Source organism: Rana temporaria, chromosome 3, assembly GCF_905171775.1.
Source record: "Rana temporaria chromosome 3, aRanTem1.1, whole genome shotgun sequence".
Classification (NCBI taxonomy): Eukaryota; Metazoa; Chordata; class Amphibia; order Anura; family Ranidae; genus Rana; species Rana temporaria.
The window spans coordinates 262501964-262521953 of NC_053491.1; the positions used below are offsets into that span (position 1 = coordinate 262501964).

A 19990-nucleotide genomic window follows, 5' to 3' on the forward strand; every position below is an offset into this window, starting at 1 on the left:
ATATCGCAACCACACCAGACTCCTAGCAGGCGACAACGACGTTCCGGTGACCTGACCTTTGACCGTCTGTCAAGTATTTGATGGGTTTATTTTAGTCTGTGATACGCAGGCGCGAACATTGGAGTATGTGATGGCTTTTACGTGACCATCTGACGGGGCTTTCGGGTGTACGCGCGCGCATGGGCAATACAGCGAACTCGTCGAAAACTCCTTCCGGAAATTACGTGTTTGGAGTTTTTGACGGGTTGGAGAATTTGACAGAACACATGTTCTGTTAGGTTAGTTCCGTACGCATGCGCCGTCTCGCTCTGACTAACCGGCTCGCGCCTAGGCCCAGAGAAGGCCTGGGAAGCGCCGCCTTGTGGTACGTCACGTGACTGGAGGGGAGCCCCTCCCAACACTAGCTGAGAGACACCGAGACCGGGAGAGAGGAGATACACCGGGAGAGCTACGGAGACACGGGCTGTTGTATCTCCGAGAGGGGAGAGACACACGGCGGGCGAATAATGAGGAGACTGGCCGAAGGGAGGACATTGGAAGCGCGGCGGAGGTGCTGAGAGGAGACACACTGGGCTCTAATCCCCCCGTACCGCCCGGTGGGGGAGGGAGAAGACTTGGCTGCTGTGGCAGCGCCCGGGCCGGAGGCCTCTTACAGACAGGAGGTGGAGCTGAAGGTAAAGAGATGGCCTGGACTGTGTCCGTGTGTCTGCGCCATCACACAAGTGTACAGGGAGTGCTAGCTTCCAGGATCACCTGCCCCTCCTCCATGGCTGTTGCTGACCCGATCACCCCTCAGCAGGGGGTCCCTCTCCTCATCATCATCTCCCCCATTAACACATGTGTTGTCACTAGGGAGGGATGATGATGTGTGATGGGGGGGGGGGGGCAGACCAACATCCCCGGATTACAGGCAGCTTTGTTTACACTCCACAACCAGCCAGGAGAATGTAGAGGGCCTCTAGCGTCTACCATCAGCACTGGGTTATCCCATGCCAGCCCTAGAAAATGGGGGATCATACTTTGAATCACTGTGGGGCAATACAGACAGTTCACATTTCAGACATCAGTGTAATTCCCCCTGAGCTTACACCCCAGGATAGGGATACTTAAACCAAAAATGTAATATCCTTAGATGTGATGGCTGCGTTCCTTTTCTTTTATAGGCCGTCCTTGAATTTCACCTGGGGATCCAGCCAGTAAGTCTGTTTTTCCAACGGATGAAGCTGTCCTGCAGATGTAGCAGTTAGTGTTTTGCGACAAACCCTTTACCACTGACAGGAGTGCTTACAATGATCAGCTTTTAGTTATTTCTATAAAACCTTAAGATCCCTTTCACACTGGAGCGGTTTGCAGACACTATTGCGATAAAAATTGCGCATGCAAACCGACCCTAAACGCCCACTGTTGTGTCTCCAGTGTCAAAGCCCCGAGGGCTTTCACACTGGAGCGGTGTGCTAGCAGGACGTGAAAAAAAGTCCTGCTAGCCGCATCTTTGGACTGGTGTGTATACCGCTCCTACCCATTGAAATCAGTGGGAAACCACGGCTGTACCGCCGGCAATGTGCCTCCGTTGAGGCGCTTTGCGATGGTTTTTAACCCTTTCTCGACCTCTAGCGGGGGTAAAACTGCCCCGCTAGTGGCCGAATAGCACCATGAAATTGGTGGTAAAGCAATGCTTTACTTCCGCCTCCGCCCCAGTGTGAAGAGGCCTAAGTGCCCCATTCACACCAGAACACAGTGCAGGAAACCTGGGTTCCTTTTCCCACACTGCGTTTGCAAATGTCAGCATTAAGTTAACAATGCCCCAAATGTGCGCTTTCCTGCACCTGATTGCATGCACTACTTCTGTGGTCCTGTGCAATTCAACCCGTTCAAACTGAAAGGACTTAGATTGCTCTGTGTGTAAGGGCCAGTTGAGACCAGACGCGTTTCCGTACAGTTTCGTTTGCATTTTTTCTGCACTATAAACGCATGCAGTGTTTTCTGTGTATTCCAATGGCTCTAGTTCACACCATGCAGTCAGTTTCCGGAGCAGAAACTGTGTGAACTAGAGCCATTGGAATGCATGGAAAACATTGTGCATGCATTTTGTGCAGAAAAAAAGCACACAGAACTGCGTCTGGTGTGAACTGGCCCTTAAAGTGTGATTCTTGGTGTGAACCGGCCCTTATCCTGAAAGGAAAAAAAACAATGTTCCTATGCCCACGTCGCATTGGCCTGTTTTGACACGCGGTTTGACATGTCAAATTGCCAGGAACAGCACCATCCGAATCAGTGCGACGCCGCACCGTTTCACAAAAGTAGTTCCTGTACTACTTTTGTCAACTTCAGGGGGGATTTAAATGGATATCTGTGCAGGCACCTGCACAGATGTCTCTGGAATCACTCCCGAAGTTGTACTGACGTGGGTTTGGAGTTGTGCGAGTTCATCTGAACCCACAGGATCTCAAACCCACATCGGTGTGAACCTAGACTATATCTGCTTTATAAATGTTAGGCCCCTTTCACACAGACAAAACTACCAATATGGTCCACCTGTGAGACCATCCATTGCTCTCTATGGAGCGGCATATTATTATTATTTAGGTACTTGTATAGCGCCGTCAATTTGCGGAGCGCTTTACATATACATTGTACATTCACATCGGTTCCTACCCTCAAGGAGCTTACAATCTAAGGTCCCTAAGGGCCCTTTCACACGGGCGGATCAGTAATGATCCGCCTCCGTGTGCCCGCTTTGCTCAGCGGGTATCCTGCAGAAAATCCCCGCTGAGCCGTCGGCTGACAGGGCGGTCCCCGCACACTGTGCAGGGACCACCCTGTCTTTCCTCCGCTCTCCCCTATGGGGGATCGGATGAACACGGACCGTATGTCCGTGTTTATCCGATCCGATCCGCCAGACGGAAGAAAAATAGGATTTTCTTCCGTCTGAAAAATCGGATCTTTGCGGAGGCGGGTGATTACGGGTGTCAGCGTATGTTCATCCACTGACACCCGCAATCACAAAGGGACCAATGTATGTCCCTTTTTCATCCGCAACGGATGGATGAAAATGCGGACATACGGTCCGCACATGTGAAAGGGGGCTAACTCAAATTCACATACTAGGGCCAATTTTAGACAGAAACCAATTAACCTACCAGCATGTCTTTTTGGATTGTGGGAGGAAACCCACGCAGGCACAGGGAGAACATGCAAACTCCAGGCAGGGATTCGAGCCAGTGACCCTTTTTACTGCTAGGCGAGAGTGCTACCCACTACACCACTGTGCCACCCAGATGTCTACGGACATGTCTGTTGACACCCAACAACATCTAATCCAAGCCTATTCGCTAAAAACAGTCCCTCTCTGTCTGGCGGATCAGATGGGAATCGGGTGTAAATTGACAGGCAGTCAGTTTCCATCCGACAACCCAGAGGACAGAGTGCGCTCTGCATCAGCAGAATGGACACAGGCCTATCACCCGCCTGCTCAGCGGAGAGTTTCCCCGCTGAGTAGACGGATCCACTGGTGGACTCTGCCAGTCTAAAAGGGGACTTGGCTGGAGTTTGGCTTCAATTTGTTAATGTATCGAAATCTGATGGTACACCCAACATTCCCCTCCCCCTCAGACTGACAATGTTGCTGTCTGCTGTGCCTCCAGTGTGTATTCCTCCAGAGGTTTGTGACTAATACAGGAGGTGCATTATCGGCCAGATCACCAGGGGAAAACAGAAGCAAAGCCTAAAAAAAGAAAGAAAACAAGTGCAGCCACCACATCCTATTTTGAGTAAGCTGCAATATATTACATTTTTGGTTTTAGGTTTAATATGGCTTTAACATAAATGACAGCTATGTTCCTATGGGGCCAGTGAGGTTTAAAGATTCCTATTTAGCTTTGTGAATTGGGATACTTGATAAATCGGTGGGGTAAGTTGTATGTCTACTCTTTTTACAGCGGTTGTTGGTTTCTCCAGGCTTGTGCTTTCTTCTGATCGTTTTTTCTTCCTTTGTCATTGGGATTCAATTTTTTATTTTTTCAATCATTTTCCTGCAGATGAATCTCACGGGGAGTTATCATTTCCAGCCAGAGTGTTGTGATTTGTTGTCATTCCCCGATGGCAATGAATCCATCTGTTTGGGTAGTTAAAGCATTAATTGAATAGTACGGGGAATACGCATGGCGATGCCTACTTTCCAAACCTGCTAATGTGTAGTTGATGGGATTTCCAGTGCATGGCTAGCCCCATCAGGATATGTAATGTGTGTCCCTCCCCCAGCCCCTATTTATAACGGTCTCAGTGCTGACATGAAATGTGTGTCAAGCTGGAGGGGGGAGGTTAGACAGACACTTTGCTTTTGACCGTGGCCCGGGCAGTCCCTTTGTGGTTATTGGTTGTGAATTCATCGTTTTAAACATGGTTTCCTGATTCCAGTAACATGGTGTGGGGGGGAGCCTGTGTGGAGACATTTTTAGGTGTGACATCCTCTGTTTAAAAAGCTCTTTTTGTTTTTAAGTAGGAACCCTACTGTTGGTGTTGATCCTTTCACAGATTTGTACTGAGCGGGCCTGCAGACCTCTCATCTGTTAATGCAGCCTGTCTGCTTCAAACGATTCCTTTGTGATGACAAGTTGTAGCAATATACACACAGAGGCTTGATGGGAAATACACATCTTCCTCATATGTAGTCTTTTCCCCTTTCCATCTCCTTTTTATTTTATTATATAGATATATATATATTTTTAAAGCTCTGTTTGTTTATACTTGTCTGCTGCTTTATGTTTTTGTGCAGTGTTGAAAGGAAATAGCATCTTTTCATGGCTCAGCGTGTGCTGTGATGGGCTGAATCTCCAGTAATTGACGTCATGGCTTTGTTCCTAAACTTCAGGCCAGCGAGCATGTCTGTGGCATCACTGATGGGGGATGCTAGAATGGAGACATAGGAGTGCAAGGAGATGATGCTGTTGCTATCATACCTGCTTATTATAGATTTGTGGATAACAGTCTTTTAGGTGGATTCAAAAAGTGTCTGTCGGCAATACACGTTTTCCATCAACAGACACATTTATTTCTGTTTGTTTTCTTAACTAGGAAATTGATTTCTTTTTGGAACATGTTATTTGTATATCACTGGATTGTTTGCTACACATATTCATAATACACTGTTTGGGTTTGATTAAGTACTGTACTGAAGAAATGTTTACATAGACTATTTTTCTTTTCTTATGAAAGTGGGAACGTTTCACGTAGGCAGCTTTTAAAGTGCCGCTGCTTCTCAGCAATTGGAAGCAAGACTCAGTGATACCTAAACAACAATGTTTGATTTTAGCATTACTGGTTGATGCTTTTGGTTGGCCACTGAAAAGAAGCTTCTTGCAGTTGTTGAAGAGCCCTCTGGCTGAACCAATACGTTATACTTCAGAGGTGCCTGTAGGTGCTATCTCTAAAGGTGGACTTTCACCTTCTGTTTTCCAAACTAGTCTTTCATAGCGATCTCTCCCAGTGCTGTGGAGTCGCTCATCTTGCTGCCGCAGGAGGGATGGTTTCATTCTATGTCACATAAAGAATAAAACTAAAAGATGTGGGTGTAGCAAAGAAAGAATTAACATTAACGTCCCAGCTGCTACCACCTATGTTTTTGAGTTGTATGGATTGATCTTCCAGAGCCATTTTTTGCAGACGTTTTAAGTTATTTTAGGCCTGAAGATTCCATAAAACCCCCAAACATTATATATTTTCTGAAAGCAGACACCCTAGAGAATAAAGCAGTGATAGTTTCAATCTTTAATGTTGCACAATATTACCACAAAGGTAAGTTAAATTGTTAAAGGGTCACTAAAGGAATTTTTTTTTTTTTAGCTGAATAGCTTCCTTTACCTTACTGCAGTCCTGGTTTCATGTCCTCATTGTTCGTTTTTTGCTTTGATGTTGCTGTAATTCCTCTCTGTTCTGGACACTTCCTGGTTGTCTGTTTCCTGATCACCACAGTACTGGGAGTTTTCTCACTGTGGTCACTCATCAAGGTGTGATTACTGTGTGTCTAAGGCTCCATTCACATCTATGCAACAAAACGCCCAACGCTTCTGCCGCTAGAGGGGAGAATTCCCATTGCTGTCTATGGAGATGGTTCACATCTCATAGACGCCGAACGCCTGTCGCCTGAAAAAAAGTCCCAGACCCTTTTTTTCAGGCGACATTGGCGTTCGCCCATTGACAGCAATGGGAATGCTTTGTTAAAAAAAAAAAATAAAGTTTCACACTCGCGGCAAAGTACGCCGCGTACGCCGTTGTCGCATAGATGTGAATGGAGCCTTAAACCCCTCAGCACCAATCCAGTTTAGTTTTACAAAGCATCACTGCCCTCTATTGGCTCTCTGGCTCTGTACATCAGAGAACCAGGAAACAGCAAAAACGAAACTAAACTGCAGGTACATTGTTTGATTGTTTTTTTATCTATTTTTAATCATTTTTAAAGGGAATCGGTTAACTATTATGTCTCTATACCCTGTAAACAGTCATTTCAGCAAAACATTTTTTTTCCTTTAGTGACCCTTTAGGACACACAAGTGCAATAAATTGCCCAATTTGTTGGTAAAATACCTAATATGTCAGAAGCTTAAATTTGCATGCACCTGTGAAATGGCTAAACACTTCAATACTTTGTTTTCTATAGGAAACATTTTACAAAGCCCCCTAATGGGTCATCAGTGTAGTGCTAGAAATATTGCTCTCACTTCGGCGTGCATGGCGATATGTGATGTTATTCGCAGTCACAAGTTTTCATGCCCCCTAATGCATGCATTCACTTTCATATGTGGGGCCTCAAATTTATTTTGGGAGGGATTTTATGTTCTTGGGTGTAACTTTAATCATGTGCTGATTTTTTGGTGACAATTTCGCTTTAATGTGACATCCATTACCTTTTTTTTTTAGACCATGGTTGTCTCCCCTGTGCTCTACTGTATGTAATGCAATACAGATCACACTGCATTACGTTCTTTCCCAGGTATGATGGCTGGGGAAACTGACAGGGAGACCCGGAAGTGATGTCTAACACGTTGCTTCCAAATCAAGAAGAGTGAACACGCATCCGTTTAGCTCCATCCATGCCATCTTTAATGTGGAGCACGGGATACATGGGTGGGGGGGTTTTCTTGTCGGATATTACTCAAAATCCTTGTGGCTGCAGCCACCGGGAATGTGTGTAAAACCCCCCTGATGTCGGTGTATGTATGTATGTATGTATGTATACACACACACACACACACACACACACACACACACACACACACACACACACACACACACACACACACACACACACACACACACACACACACACACACACACACACATATACATACACACACACACACACATACACACACACACATACACACACACACATACACACACACATACACACACACACATACACACACACACATACACACACACACATACACACACACACATACACACACACACATACACACACACATACACACACACATACACACACACACACATACACACACACATACACATATATATATATATATATATATATACTAAAAAATAATAATAAGAGTATAGTCCCTGGAACAAGTGTCTTTGTTAGAAGATTTCCCCATACGTCCTCTTCTGGGGACAGCTCTAAAATGTTGGATTTCCCATCACTTTATTTTGATGAACGTTGTGGTGAAAAAACTTGTCAGTCTTCCCCTTCCCTATGCGATTCAAACCGACAAAAAAAAGTTTGTGTAAAGAAACTCTTTAAACCCACTCAAGTCTTGCTGCAGGCCAGAGGAAGCATTTTCTCAGTCGCTTTTTTCCCCAGTAGTGCTCATTCACATGGCCATTCCTTACCCAGGTCAGCCTATTTCTGTGCCAGGTATGGCTACTCAGACTGTATAAATCAATGTCATGCAGAGAGGCATCAAAACAAGTTTTATTAAGAAAAGAAAGTCTGCAATTATCTTTTAAAGCGGTAGTAAACCGCTGCAGTAAAAAAGAAAAAAAAAATCCCCCGTAAGACAATTGCATAATGTGCTAGTATGCATCACATTACGAAACACTTAACTTAGAACCAGTGGCATGCTGTTACCCCTCACAGGGCTTCCCTCTTCCCCAGGTCTTCCTTCCTGGTTTGCGGATTCCGACTGCATGAGTGGTTGGAGCCGCAATGACATCACTCTCATGCATGGGTGCGGGAGCTCTCAGGTGCTTCTACCAGCTCGCCTGTGCGAGCTGGAGAAGGAATCCGCCAGTGGCGGAAGTTCACCATAAATAATACCGATGACTAGATGGTGCCTCGCAGTCTCTATGATCTTCAGAGGCCCTGGCGCGACCTTATAATGTCACGTCTAGCCTGGCAGTTTTTATTACTTCCATCTACTTGGATGGGAAGGCTTGGAGCGTGGTTTTGATATATTTTTATATACATCTCTCTTAGCCCTTTCTGCCTAGAGGAGAGATGTGGGGACTTATAGACCCCAGATTTCTCCATAAAGAGGACCTGTAATGCCTTTAAAGCACCCCCGTCACCGCGTGCAGAAGCGAACGCATGCGTATGTCGCACCCACATGTAAAGGCCATTCAAACCACATGAGAGGTAACGCAGCAAACGTTCGAGCGAGAGCAACAATTTTAGCTCAAGACATCTTCTGTAACTCTAAACAGGTAACCTGTAAAAAAAAATAAAAAATTAAACGTCACCTATCGAGATTTTTAAATACTGTAGTTTGTCACCATACTGCGAGCGCCCGCAATTTTTTAAAGTGTGACATGTTGGGTATCTATTTACTCAGTGTAATATCTTTCTAAATAATTTCACAGCAAAAAATAAGATTTTAAGGTGGAGTTTCAGCTTAAAAAAAAAAACAATTTAAAAGCCAGCAGGTACAAATACTGTAGCTGCTGACTTTTTTTAATATGAGGAAACTTGCCTGTTCATGGATCCCGCCTTGTCAGCCCCCCCAAAGCCAATTCATCAGCTTGAGTGCAGGGGCCACAATTGCCACTAAGGGAAACCAGCAGTGAAGACTTCACAGCTGGTTTCCTACTGCAAATAGCAAGGGGAAAGGGAATTGCCGCTCCAGGTGGGAACCCAGATGAATATCCTCCGCTGCAGACAACTCAGGTGTAGTCTTTATTAAAAGGACAGCACTATAAGTCACAGCAAAATGAAATAAAAACCCGACTACTGACGCGTTTCGCACTGAAACTAGTGCTTAGTCATAGCCCTATGACTAGGCACTAGTTTCAGTGCGAAAGGCGTCAGTAGTCGGGTTTTTATTTATGTTTGCTGTGACTTGTAGTGCTGTCCTTCTTTTAATAAAGGCTACAATTTGTTCAGAGTGCGGCTGTCCAGAGACAATTTTTGTTCCTGCTTTTTTAAAGCGAAGCAGTGCTGAATCGCAAAAAAATGGCCCGGTCATTGGGCAGCCAAATCCTCCGGGGCTGAAGTGTTTAACCACTTAAGACCCGGACCAAAATGCAGCTAAAGGACCTTGCCCCTTTTTGCGATTCGGCACTGCGTCGTTTTAACTGACAATTGCGCGGTCGTGCGACGTGGCTGCCAAACAAAATTGGCGTCCTTTTTTTCCCACAAATAGAGCTTTCTTTTGGTGGTATTTGATCACCTCTGCGGTTTTTATTTTTTGCCCTATAAACAAAAATAGAGCGACAATTTTGAAAAAAATTTAATATTTATTACTTTTTGCTATAATAAAATATCCCCCAAAAATATATATATATAAAAAAAAAATTCCCTCAGTTTAGGCCGACACGTATTCTACCTATTTTTGGTAACATTTTTGGTTTGCGCAAAATTTATAGCGTTTACAAAATAGGGGATAGTTTTATTGCATTTTTATTAATTATTTTTACTACTAATGGTGGTGATCAGCGATTATTGTCATTTTCACAGCAAAAAATGTTTTTAACCACTTCTCTACTTTGGGTGTTTTTCAGATTTGGTGTTTACAAGACTAAAACAGTTTTTTTTTGCTAGAAAATTAGAAAACTACTTAAAACCCACTAACATTATATATTTATTTTTTTCTAACACCCTAGAGAATAAAATGGCGATCATTGCAATACTTTTTGTCACACCATATTTGCGCAGCGGTCCTACAAGCGCACTTTTTTTGGAAAAAAAATCACTTTTTTGAATTAAAAAATAAGACGGCAATAAATTTGGCCCAATTTTTTTATATATTGTGAAAGATAATGTTACGCCGAGTAAAATGGTACCCAACATGTCACGCTTTCAAATTGCGCCCGCTCGTGGCATGGCGTCAAACTTTTACCCTTAAAAATCTCGATAGGCGACGTTTAAAAAATTCTATAGGTTGCATTTTTTGAGTTACAGAGTAGGTCTAGGGCTATAATTATTGCTCTCGCTCTAACGATCGCGGCGATACCTCACTTGTGTCGTTTGAACACCGTTTTCATATGCGGGCGCTACTCGCGTATGTGTTCGCTTCTGCGCATGAGCTCGTCGGGACGGGGCGCTTTAAATTTTTTTTTTTTTTCTTATTTTTTTTTATTTATTTTATTATTTTTTACACTGGGGGAAAAAAAAATGATCACTTTTATTCCTATTACAAGGAATGTAAACATCCCTTGTAATAGAAAAAAGCACGACAGGTCCTCTTAAATATGAGATCTGGGGTCAAAAAGACCTCAGATCTTATATTTAGACTAAAATGCAAAAAAAAAAATATTTGAAACTGTCATTTTTTCAAATGACAAAAAAAAAAAAGTTTCTTTAAGAGGCTGGGCGGGACTGACTTTTTGACGTCACTTCCGCCCAGCAGAGCTATGGGGGATGGGCGAAAGAGATTTTCCTTCAGTCTCGTCCCCAGTCACCAGACGAACGGTCCCGATCGCCTCCGCCGCTACCGACGGCTACGGTAAGCGGTGGAAGGCGCGGGAGAGTGGCGGGAGGGGGGGGCCCTCTCCCGCCGCCGATAACGGCGATCTCGCGGCGAATCCGCCGCGGAGACCGCCGTTATCGTTAACAGAACCGCTAAAACTAAAGATTGATACCTCGGTTGTGGCAGCAGTTGCTGCCGTTACCGAGATATCAATCTTTAAAGTTAGACCGTATAAAGACGTACGGCGGTTTAGAAGTGGTTAAAATGCATTGTTTATTGTGAAAATGACAATTGCAGTTTGGGAGTTAACCATAGGGGGCGCTGAAGGGGTTATGTGTGTTTACAACTGTAGGTGTGACGTCATTGATTGTGTATCCCTATAAAAGGGATCACACGATCGATAACGGCGCCACATTGAAGAACGGGGAAGCCGTGTTTACACACAGCTCTCCCCGTTCTTCAGCTCCGGGGGCCGATCGTGGGACTCCATCGGCGATCGGGTCCGCGAATATCGCGGCCCGCGACCCCACGGCTGGGCTTGAAGGACAACGTACATATACGTTGATGTGCCAAGCCGTGACATTCTGCCGACGTATAAAAATATAAAAAAATTGTTCGGGTACAGCATTGCATGACCATACAATTGTCATAAAGTGCAACAGTGCTGAAAAGTGCCCTGTATTGAAGTGGTTAAAATGCTGCCTGGCTGTTGTGCTCACCCGCTGTCTTTAGTACTTGGAGTTATAAACTCAAAACAAATATGCAAATGAACTCCTTAAAATAGCAATACTTTTTCTTTTAGTTTTGGATAGAGTCCAGAGGGATTAGCACACCTGTCAGTTTTTACTGCTGTCTGTTTCCCTATTAGGGAGAGTCACCCTCTCTATTTTTCCTGTTAACCATTATTATTGAAAGCAAATTAAGAGAATTATTGGAAAAGCACACATTTTCGGTTGTGCCCAGAAAAGTAATGAGGGGAAATGTTCTGATAAGGACACTAGTTCTGGTGACCTGTGGTCCCCAAACCATTTTTTGTATTTGCAGGGATTCCCTTGCTTCCTGTGGGACAGAAAGTAAAGGTAAACCCAATGGAACACCTAAGAAAATAGACAGGGGCTTTAACCACTTGCTTACTGGGTACATATACCCCCTTCCTGTCTAGGCAAAATTTCAGGTTTCGGCACTGACACGCTTTGAATGACAATTGCGCGGTCGTGCGACGTGGCTCCCAAACAAAATTGACATCCATTTAAAAAAAAAAAAATCACAAATAGAGCTTTCTTTCGGTGGTATTTGATCACCTCTGCGGTTTTTATTTTTTGCGCTATAAACAAAAATAGAGCGACAATTTTGAAAAAAAACACTATTTTTTACTTTTTGCTATAATAAATATCCCATTTAAAAAAAAAAACTTTTTTTTTTTTCAGTTTAGTCCGATACGTATTCTTCTAAATTTTTTTTGTAAAAAAAATCGCAATACGCGTATAGTGATTGGTTTGCGCAAACGTTATAACGCCTACAAAATAAGGGATAGAATTATTATATTTATTTTTACTAGTAATGGCGGCGATCTGCAATTTTTGTCACGACTGCGATATTATGGCGGACACATCGGACACTTTTGACCCTGGGAGTGATTCTTACTGTGGGGGGAGGGGACTGACTGGGGGAGGTGACCAATGGTTGTCCCTATGTACAAGGGACACACCATTGGTCTCCTTTCCCTAACAGGACGTAGAGCTCTGTTTACACACAGAGATCCGCGTCCCTGGCTCTGTGACTGCCGATCGCGGGCAGCTGGCGAACATTGCGGCCGCCAGGCACGCACATCGGCACCTGTGTGACGCGGCGGGCGCCCCCCAGTGGCGCGCGGCCGGAGGCCGTATATTGGCGGCCTCCCGGCAGATCAGAGCCACCTTGCGGCCGTAAATTGTCGGCTGCAGGATGGCAAGTGGTTAACTAGGGCTGCAACTAATGATTATTTTCATAATCAGTTGGCCGATTTATTGTTTTGATCGGTTAATTACCTTAAAAGTGGGGTGTATAATTTAGTTGATATGTAAAGCTTAAAAAAAGCAATTTATTCTTAAATATCTCTATGAAGTGGTAAATTTATAAATAACCAACTATATGGCTAGGGAGCAAAATCTCTAATCCACTCTGAGAATAACAGGCAGATATACTGTATATACTATTAGAGGGTGAATCTGGTAGATAGAAATAATAGAAAACTTTTCAGACAGATTTTTTGCATTAATATTCTCGTCTGAAAATTGATCTGTGTGGCTCCATACAGACCTATGCAGTTTGCTTTTGATCTGTTTCTGCAGTGTGTTTTGCTGTGCGTTAGGATTTTTGCGCACGCGATTTTGCTGCAATTTGTGCGTTTTTCATTTTGTATGCTTTTTTTTTTTGGTCCAATTTGTTGTTGGCCAGATAAAAAAAAAAACACAAATTGCTGCAAAAACGTATTGCATGCTTTTCTGCAGCTACTTCACTGAAGTATATAGAAACAAAAAAAAGCACCGTTTTTGCATTGAAAAATGTCCTTGACCCTTTTCAAATATGCGGCAGCTTAAAAAAGCTTGGATGTGAAAGTGTCCCATAGAAATGAACTGTAGAGCATTTCTTCAAAAAATGCATAGGTGTGAACCAGGCCTAAGACGTTTAACATAATGGAGTTAAACAAACAAAAAAATAAATAAATTGGCCCTTTATAGTACAAAACGAGCAAATAATTGCTACTTTAAGGGGTTAATTTTTCAGTGAAAGTAATATTTACAGTAGCAATTATTTGTACATTTTGTACTATAAAGGGCTAATTTTACTTTTTTTTTTTTTAACCCCATTATGTTACTGGCCGATTAATCGATTATGAAAATAGTAATTGTTTAATTTCATAATCAATTGTCGATTAATCGATTAATTGTTTTGGCCCTAGCTTTAACCCTCCCATACTCCTATCCAAAATAAAGACAATGGTTTTGCCTATAGTTCTGTTATAATTGTAAGTTTGTTTAGCATTAGTATGACCCCTAAGCAATGAGCAGTTTCAGGTAACCTGTGGCAGCTTCAATGTTTAGCTTTTTGTGGTATGTGTGTAGCGTGTTTGCGTTTTTTTTTTTTTTTAAAGATGGGAAAGTCACTTGCTAAACTTGTGAAATGTCTTTTCCATGGATGATCGCGCCTACCATATATTTTTTCACAAATGGCAGCAAGCTATAGACTGGACAAGGTTGTTAATCTGTTGCTACGTATGTAGCAGTGCCAGATAATATGGAAAGAATGTTAATGGATACAAGAAATGTGCATGATTATTGTGTATGATTTTACTGCTATGTTAAATGGAAGCTGTATTGCTTTATGGTCACGTTTTAATTTTGAACTGTGCATTTGTAGCTATATACAGTCATGGCTGAAAATATTGGCCCCCTTGCATTTCTGTCAGATAATGCACTGCTTCACCCAGAAAATTGTTGCAAATGTTTAGGCCAGGCCTTGACAAAATTTGGGCGCCCGGTCGCAATTGTGACAAATTGTGGCCTGGCACCCGGGGAAGCTTAGGCCTGCAGAAAGCCGTGGCCTCAATTACCGGCGACCGCGCGCCCCCAGCGATCGCGCGGCGGGGGTGTGCATGGAGACACAGGATTGGGGCGGCCGATATTTATAAAACAAAAAAACTCATCCACTCCTTCCTGCTTACTCCTGTCACTTTAGCACACACTTGATGTCCTCAGCACTGGCAGGTGGCTGTCTCTGTCTGTCTGTCTCTGTCTGTCTGTCTCTGTCTGTCTGTCTCTGTCTGTCTGTCTCTGTCTGTCTGTCTCTGTCTGTCTGTCTCTGTCTGTCTGTCTCTGTCTGTCTGTCTGTCTCTGTCTCTGTCTGTCTGTCTGTCTCTGTCTCTGTCTGTCTGTCTGTCTGTCTCTGTCTGTCTGTCTCTGTCTGTCTGTCTGTCTCTGTCTGTCTGTCTCTGTCTGTCTGTCTCTGTCTGTCTGTCTCTGTCTGTCTGTCTCTGTCTGTCTGTCTCTGTCTGTCTGTCTGTCTCTGTCTGTCTGTCTCTGTCTGTCTGTCTCTGTCTGTCTGTCTCTGTCTGTCTGTCTCTGTCTGTCTGTCTCTGTCTGTCTGTCTCTGTCTGTCTGTCTCTGTCTGTCTCTGTCTGTCTCTGTCTGTCTCTGTCTGTCTCTGTCTGTCTCTGTCTGTCTCTGTCTGTCTCTGTCTGTCTCTGTCTCTGTCTCTGTCTCTGTCTCTGTCTCTCTGTCTCTGTCTCTCTGTCTCTCTCTCTGTCTCTCTCTCTCTCTCTCTCTCTCTCTCTCTCTCTCTCTCTCTCTCTCTCTCTCTCTCTCTCTCTCTCTCTCTCTCTCTCTCTCTCTCTCTCTCTCTCTCTCTCTCTCTCTCTCTCTCTCTCTCTCTCTCAAAATGGTTTATTTTCTGACCGCCACTGAGTATATCCTCCTCTTTCCTCTGTCAAGATTTCCTTATTGCCTCAAAAACAAGGGGCTTATCAGTAGGGGCGTAGTATTTAAAAATGCTTATTTATTAAAATAATAAAAACAGTGCACTTACAAGAAAAAGTGCCTTTGACCGGCACTGAGTATCTGTGTAAAATATCGGCCTAATTGTGATCGGCCGATTTATCAAAAATGGGCAAATATCGGTCTACCTCTACTCCTAACAGCAGCTGTAAAAATGTCCCGTGTGCATGAGCCCTAAAACCTTCCCCAATAAAAACAAGAATTCTGCTACATGTCTTTGGAAAAAAATAAAATGCCTATAAGTGTATGTTGATTTGGTTTGTATTAAAGTTGGTGTATACAAACTATGGAATATATACTGACATGTTGTTTTTTTTCTTTTTTGTTATACTACTAATGGTGGTGATCAGCGACTTTTAATGGAACTGTGTGATAGTGCGGCAGGCAATCTCACATTGGGTGGGAACTGACTGACACCACCAGTGACAATACTATACGTTGTGACTGTACTAATGACGCTTGCTGGGAAAGGTTTAACAAGGCAATAAAAAGGTTAATGTTAATGTGTGCTGCTCTTACTAGTAGATGTGGCTTTGCTTGCAGGGAAAAAAAAAGTGGATTCCTATGTTGTTGGTAAACACAGGGCTCTATACTCTGATTCGCTAAACTGATCAGCAGTAGATCTGTAGGAATTTTTTTTTTTTTTTTACTTTTGGATAGAGTAAGGAAGGGTTATATCCCTTATTACTTTTTTGTGTCCCATTGGGGAGAATTCCCTTTACTTTCTGTCTCATAGGCAAACAGGAAGTGGGAGTAAATCCCTTGGGGATACCCAGGGATTTCCCCTCTTTTCTGGGGACAACCCAAAATGTAGTATTTTCTTTTACTTCCACCTTCAATAATAATGCTAAACAGGAAAAAAAGAACATTGCTCTTTGTGGAAGTAGTACTCCCTCTTTTAAGGTCCAAGATGCTCCCTGCTAAGTTAGGCAGAGTATTTTTCTTTACTTGATTTTAAAGCAACTCCAAGGCCTGTATTTGCAGTAAATGGAAAGTATCCTGTGCTCTGGTGGCCACTGTATTTGGTTCAAGTCTTCATTGCGCTGCCCCAGGATATCCCTGCAGCTGTGTACCTTCCTGTGCTGCGGAGGTTAATATCTAGCAACAAGTTCCCACTCCTTCATTCCCCTTGCCCTAAAGCTCTTGTTATAATGTGCCTCTAAGTGAGCCTTCTTTAACAGTGCCATGTCTGTTCTCCCCCTTCATCGCTATGCCTCTATTTCTCTTGGTCTATTCTCGAGTCCTCTTCCCCCTTTTTTTTTTTTTTTTTTGTATGGCCAGCCATGGATGACAGTACTCCTTACATGCAGACAGGGGTTACTACTTCCAAGCATTTACTCCTGGCAAATGCCAGGGTTGTGCATGGTGCTGCACAGTTGGTTCTCAAGGTACAGTTAAAATTCAAGCAGGCAAAGCTTTTGGTGTAAGATATCTACAGAGTAAGTTCTGCCTTAAAACCCACCACCTACAAATTTTTGAAGCCCTAACTAAAGTTTTAATTTTAAGAGAAGAAATGCATAGGAATACAATACACTACCTTAGATTCTTGGTGTATACTGATCCGAATGCAGCAGTATTGTGTATTATGGGCCTATTCCCACATGTCTATTTATTTATACAGGATTTTTATAGCGCCAACGGTTTACGCAGTGCTTTACAACATACAATTCAATGCAGGAGTAATCGGAGGGCCCGGCTCATTGATACAGTGATACAAAAGGGGATCAGCTGATGAAAGCGAAAATGTTTTGATTTACGCTGCTAAACATTTACAAGGAAAGTTTGTGTCCACAGGTCGATTTTGATGATCCGTACTTTATGCTGTATGTTTTGCAAATAGAGATGCACCAAACTTTCGGCCTCTGAAACATTTCGGCCGAAAATGGTGTTATCGTCATTTGGTCGATACGAGAAAAAGGCACCGCAAATATGCAGCGATTTTATGGTGTGCTTTTCATAGGTCATGTGATTTAAAACCATATAAACGTAACACGAGTGCATTAATGATGTGTTCTTGCTGCGTTGGAGGAGCGTTTTTTGTGTTGGTTTTTATGATAATTTTTTTTTTTTTTAAGGCTCAGGTCACACTGCAGCGTGCGGGATCCCTGCAAATCCAGTATGAGTTCTCGCATTGCATGTCTCCCGCAGGCAGTTCACACTGCCCTATACAAACTGCTGGGAGTGTCAAAGTTAATGACACCCCCAGATCAGTTTGCATATCGCAGTGCAAACTGTCAATTCAGACAGGAATCGGATCGCATGAGTGTGAACCTCTTAATTGCAAACATTTCCATGCGTATAGTGAATGGACATGCCCATATTCTGTGCCACTGCTGCCTAGTGAATTCAGTACCAGGGGCAGGTTTAAACTTCAATGTCTATGCGGAGGCTCAGGCGCAGAATAATCTCGGCCTTCAGTCGTTCTGAGTGGTTTAAGACCAGTGTCGTCATACACCTGTGTGGCAAACTACACATTGTTTGTACATCTTCCCCAGATAAATCCTTCACATGATGGCAGTGCAGGCGCAAAATGACCTTAGTCTTCAGTCATTCACAATGTCTTTGGGTTGAGGTCATTCTGTGCCTGCCCCACCTCTGCCTAGTAAATGACTCATTAAAGGAAAATGTAAACATTAAGAATGTCTAGGCAACAACGGTGAGCTGTAGACCGTTTAGGAAAGAAGATACAGTGGAACCTCGGATTATGAGCATAATCCAATCCAGGAGAATGCTCATAATCCAAAGTAGTCGCATATCAAAGCGCGTTTCCCCATTGAAGGCAATGGAAACGAAAATGATTAGTTCCGCATTCCGCAATGGCATGCAATACTGCATTCGGTCAGAGGCGGTGGGTGCGACACTGCACACCGCGTTGGCCTGAATCCTGCTTGTTTTGCGAGATAACACTCGCAAACCGAGTTAGGGTATTTTAAAATACAGTGCTCATATTGCAAAACGCTTGTTAACCCCGTTACTCACAATCTGAGGTTGCACTGTATTTGACTGTATTTTTATTAAAGAATTAGTGGCATCATCCACATACAGAAAGAGATGGGTCAATGTAAACGGGGTATGTTTAGTATTCATTTTGCATCCAATTCTGACCCTTTGTGGCATAGTCTACATTTCAGCAGCCACTTTTTAAGACTCTATAAAATGTCTCTCTGTAGCAAGGGCAGTTGTTTGCAGCATCTTCATAGTTTTATACAGCCTTAAAGTGATTGTAAAGTTTCTTTTTTATTTCTATTAAAATAACTAGGGTTGTCTCGATACCACTTTTTTAGGACCGAGTACAAGTACCGATACTTTTTTTCATGTACTCGCCGATACGATTACCGATACTTTTTTTTTAAATGTGTCCCCCCCCCCCCCCCACAAATGCAGCCATGTGTCGTCCCCCCACAAATACAGCCATTTGTCGTCCCCCCCCCCCACAAATGCAGCCATGTGTCCGTCCCCCCCACAAATGCAGCCATGTGTCCGTCCCCCCCACAAATGCAGCCATGTGTCGTCCCCCCCACAAATGCAGCCATGTGTCGTCCGTCCCCCACAAATGCAGCCATGTGTCGTCCGTCCCCCACAAATGCAGCCATGTGTCGTCCGTCCCCCACAAATGCAGCCATGTGTCGTCCGTCCCCCACAAATGCAGCCATGTGTCGTCCGTCCCCCACAAATGCAGCCATGTGTCGTCCGTCCCCCACAAATGCAGCCATGTGTCCCCCCACAGAGAAAGCCAAGCCCTCCCGCAATCCTGGGATGGGTGATCTGTCTATCAAAGTGCCCGGACAAGGGGGAGGGGCTATATATGACGAGGCGCAGCGGGGAACACACAGCTATTCAAATGCCTCACGCTGATCAACTAGGGGGGGTTGGCTTGGCTTTCTCTTTCTCTTTGAGGACTGCTCCCCTCTCCGCCCGCTCTCTAGAGAAAAAAAGTATCGGGTGAAGCATCGGGAGCATTTGCGCGAGTAAAAGTACTCGCGCAAATGCTCGGTATCGGGAAAACCCTAAAAATAACAAATGCTCTACTCTGTGTAGTTGGTTTTGAACAGGGCAGCCCAGATCCTCCTCTTTTTGGTGTCCCTGACTGGAGCTCTTGGTCTCTCCCTCCTGTTGAGTGCCCCCACAGCAAACCGCTTACTATGGGGGCACCAGCTCCATGTGATGAATGACTGCTATCACTGCAGTCCCAACAGTGCCCACTAGTGCTGCATATCGGTGCCTCCTCATTAGTGTCCCCCTCATCAGTATCACCTCATTGGTGCAACCTCGACAGTGCACATCAGTGAAGGATTTTTTTATTTTTGTATTTGCTTGGTAAAAAAAAAAAAAACAGCGGTGATCAAATACCACCAAAAGAAAAAGTTATTTGTGTGAAAATCAAATAAAATTGTCATTCAAAGTTTGACGGCGCAAAAAATTGGCCTGGGCAGAAAGACGGTGAAAGTGCCCAGTAGGCAAGTGGTTAAAAAAGTGACAAGCCTGCAGTATATATTGGTGCTTTACACTCCAGGCATAAATGGTCATAAGCATGTGATTAAATGCTTAAATATGTGGATCTTCCAGTGTGAGGCAATTTCCGTTGCTTAGTTT

General features: G+C 43.8%; 1 protein-coding gene across 2 annotated transcripts in view; it reads left to right on the forward strand.

Moving 5' to 3' along the window:
* Nucleotides 1–299: 299 nt before the first annotated feature.
* AFF4 (AF4/FMR2 family member 4) overlaps nt 300–19990 on the forward strand; it is a 139155-nt gene continuing 119464 nt past the window's right edge. For both annotated transcript variants that reach the window (XM_040344622.1, XM_040344623.1), the window contains exon 1: nt 300–674. The gene's annotated coding sequence lies outside the window, so the exon portion shown is untranslated. The remainder of the gene's footprint in view (nt 675–19990) is intronic.